This window comes from Corvus kubaryi, unplaced genomic scaffold, assembly GCF_017639235.1.
Source record: "Corvus kubaryi isolate FWS band 111438036 unplaced genomic scaffold, C.kubaryi_AGA036_p1.0 split1-131, whole genome shotgun sequence".
Taxonomy (NCBI): Eukaryota; Metazoa; Chordata; class Aves; order Passeriformes; family Corvidae; genus Corvus; species Corvus kubaryi.
The window spans coordinates 22378272-22382671 of NW_024582073.1; positions in this window are offsets into that span (position 1 = coordinate 22378272).

The window sequence follows — 4400 nt, forward strand, 5'->3', positions numbered from 1 at the left end:
CTGGGCACTGGGCACTGCTCACTGGGGACAGGGCACTGGGCACTGGGGACAGGGGACTGCGTACTGGGCACTGGACACTGGGCACTGGGGACAGGGCACTGCGCACTGGGCACTGGGCTCGGTGTTCCTGACTCTGGAACGCGCCTTCATCGTCATCACCCTGCTAAAGAGAGGGATCTGGTGCTCTGCCTGAGGGCATTCCCAGGCTGAGCAGCCGGCCCGTGCCTCTCCCCGGTGCCCCACCTGGACCCAGAGAGGTCCCCAAGGGAGTTGCTGTCTGGTACGCGTTCACTTATTGCTGCCCGGATCATTCTTTGTAGTGCAAACCTGTGCTTAGTGAAGGCATGTACCTCCAAGAGAGGGTCACTTTCGCTGTAAAACTTGTAAAATAATAAAACACTTGTAACGATGAACAAGTTGCAACAGAATAGCCCGGACTTTAGGGAGTGATAAGAGATACTCTGTTTCCAGTCACCTTTGTGGTGCTACCAGCGCTGGCTCTGCCGTTCTCTGTCTCTGTGTGACTTCGTGGATTGGATTTTGAAGGCTTGGAAGTGAATAAGCTTAGTTCTGCTAGGAAGGAAAATTCCTCTGGATGTTATGTTCCTATTATCCTATTCTGTAAGCAATTTACTCGACGGTGGTTTGTTTTTTTTTTTTTTTTCACCTGAAGAGTAATCAGCAAACATGTTGTGACGGCATTTAAAAGGGAAAGGACGTGGTGTTGAAACTAAACTGTCAGGAAACAAATTCTAAATGAAGACTGAAATGCAGAAGCAGTAATCACATAAACAAAGTGTAGCATATAGAACAAAATGAAATTGAAATCAGATGCTGTCTCAAGTCCTCCTAAACAGACAGCAACCTGATAAGGAGGAGTCTTTTAAAAAGCTTGGAAAGCCCCAGGAAGATTAAATAAATGGAAGCTGGGGTTTTTAAAGTTCGAACAGGAAGCAAATAGTATGTTTTTAACATGAGACCTGAATAATCTCTGAAACATCTTTCTAATATTTGTGGCCAGTTCCACATATTTGGAAGTTTCATAATGGTATCTAGGATCTGAGAGGGCAAGGTGCAAGAATTTGAAGTCTAAGACTTGGTGTGACTGGGATTAGGGAGAAAGAATGTGTGATCTAACTGGTTCAATATGGGTTTAAAATTTAGTAAATACAAACTACAAAATCACATGAACATTTGGGATTCAGGATCTGTCAAAAAAGGGATATATAAAACCTCATGATATTCAGTTAAATTGCTAAGGTAATTACAAAGTCATGAGCGAGGATATCTTGAAATTATGTGAACTGGAACTCAAAATAAACTTTCAGCTAATGATTTGGGGCTCCAGATAAGAAGAATTGAAATTTTTCAAAACTTCACTCAGAATAAGTCAGTACAGATGTTTCATAACAAAAGGAATCATACAAGCAAATGTCTGAGCAATTATTTGGCACTTTTAATGAGAAAATGCCAACTGGGATATAGAAAAAAATAAAGTGGGAGTAAAATATGCATGTGTTGTTGTGGTTTTTTTAGCCCTAAAGTTGTGCTGTGCTGCTGAAACAATTCAGTGTATAACTCCACCAAAGGCAGGGAAATAACATTTGGGTTTTATGTGTAACTGTTATCCAGTTTGCCTAAAGAGCCATATGCCACTCATGTATATAGATGTGAATGAAGTGTAGGCACAGACACAAGAAATCTAGTCTCACGAAAATCTGCTTAGTCTGCCAGGAAGCAAAGGTAGGAGCAAGGCGAACAACAGTGAATAAATCAGGTGTAGTTGTGCTTTTGAATTAAAATTGGTTTTTTTCATAGGAACGTGGCAAATTATGTAGACACCTTACTGCCTTTTTTCCTTCCAAACCCCTGCACTGTTATGTTCATTCTCACATCTGGCCTTCCTATAGTTACCAGCTTGGCCTTTATTTGAGTTTATGCCTGGTAGCTGTTAACAGGCTCTCATTAAAAAAAGTGCAGTTTAAAGGCTGGATGAGGCACTCTTAGGTAATAAACTGGATTTGGCTTAAACTGATCCAAACCCACGCTTCCTGAAGTAATCCAGTAGATACTGTGCCATACCCATCCCTCTGTACACTGTCACTGCTGCTCTGGTTCTCTCATCCAACATCTAACCACAAACCTCCTACTACAGCAGGCTGAGAAGATTCCACAGGAGCAGAACTATTTCTTATTGTTTGTTGTCTCCAGTTTTTACTGGTTTTTGTGTGGATTCTCAAGTTGGACTGACCTTTATTTCAGTTTGAGCTACCAGAGCTCATTGGCAGAGGAGACCCATGATCTGCACCTGAGTTTTAAGTCTTGGGAAATCCTAAAGCTGTCACTGGGAGAGTGGCCAGTGGTGCCCTCAACTCAGGCCCAAATTCAGGATCAATTACCAAAGGTGACATCAACGTAGCCACTGAAGTTGGTGGGAAGATTCCTGCTGACACCCAAACCAATACACTTCTCTTAGGTCATTTAAGAATATTTGACCTTAATAATGCTGTCACAAGGGCACACTGCTGTGCTTGCACACACATGGATTTAGGAGAAAAAGGTGTCACTGCTGGTTTGTATTTCCAAACATGTTTTGCCTCTTCTGTTTACCATCTGTGGGCCTGAAAGCTTGTTAATGTTTTCCTCTTTAGTTTATCAGATGGGTTAGTGGAAAATACTGCCCCCTAAAAACCTCTGTCATTATATTTTATGTCTTTAAGACATCACAATTTTAACCATGCTATTAAATGCTCTTCCATGCATTTTTTAAAAATTACTTCCTCCATCCACAGATCAATGTTATCATGTGTAGAGGAAATATGTCAGCTTTTTTAATAAAAGGGGTGATATTTAGCTTTCAGTGGGAACTGGGTGACTTTGAAAATGTGTCTCAGATAAACAAAGAGTTTTACAGGACATCCTGATTTACTAAACATCTGGAAGTGTTCTCTAATCTCTCAAACTAAGCTTTACATCAATAGACAAAATTTTACAGTCTTATCGACCGTACAAGAAACTGACTGCTGTCAAAACATTCCATCCATATATATACTTTCTGAGACAAAATTTGTGTTATAAATCTGCTCAAGATGCCATGAACAAGTAGAATGAGTTAGCTGAAATCTCTGTGAGTTGTTAAAAAGATAACCTGCAGTACAAAGTGATAGAAAAATGGGTTAAGAGTTGAAGAATAAGTAGACTGTCCTGGATTTTGAAAGAAAGGAACTAAATATAAGGAAAACAGAAGTAACTTTGGAGGGGAATTCAGGGCCTTTAAAACTTGAATATTGTTATCAAGGGAAAGATTGTGAAATTCTGTAGTGTTAAATGGACATTAACCTGTAAATTCCTCAAAGAACTCAGGGCAAAATTCTAATATCCACAGATGAAGCCAAATTTTCAAAAGACCTAAGAGTCAAGCAGCTTCCATTTTGATGCTTGTGACAGCACTGGATCATTTTCCCCGTGACATATGAATATTGAACTCTTTTGAAAATCTAGGCATCAACTGATGTTTTCTTTGAAAATGTAATTTGGACCAGTTTTTTTGTTTCTTTGCTAACTGTCTTCCCCCGAAAAACTAATCCCAAAGTAATTTTAAATTAATTTATTTGAAGCCTTCCATAAAATGAGAATGAAAGTTTGTGAAAATGATACTACAAGAATTTTTATTTGTTTGGGATTACTAGATATATTTAATGAGAAATATGGAAATCTAAGCAGTTTTCAGAATCAATTTTTTTTTTTTCTTAAAGCATCTTGGACATGAATATCTTTTCCAGTTTTTATTCTTGTAGTACAATATCCAGAGAAGGAGACAAGTTTAATTTAGGTGAGTCTGATTGAAACTCATTCTTCTGTATGAAAATAATATTTCACTGACAATTTTGGGATCAAGACCAAGTCAAAACCAGATTATTTGTTACTTTTTCATTTATCTGGAAGTAACACTTAATCTGGAGCTAACAAATTAACTTAAATGTTAATTTAGTAACACTTAAAAAGTGTTACTAAACACTTTAAGTAGCTATTATGCTTGAGCTAAAATAGAATGAAGAAGTTATTGGTTCAGTTCCCTTCTGCAGTATTTCTCCTGTAGTATGTTTGTAACCTTTTTTCATGCTCCCAGTAAACATTGTCACTGTGCTGGTAAGACCATAAACCAGAAGTCAAAACATGTGAGTCAACCATATCCTGTCTGGCTGGTTTCTGTAAGGCTTTTTTGCTTTCATAATAGGATCACATCAACCACAACTGTGTTGCAGTGCCATAGGTTCAGCCCTTTGGAGCCAAACCTGAGGCTACTGCAGATGTTTTGGTTTGATTCTCCCTGTCGTTGGAGAATCATGAAAAATAAATCTGTGTCCCTTCTCTTCCTTAATTCAATTTGTACTGTTTCC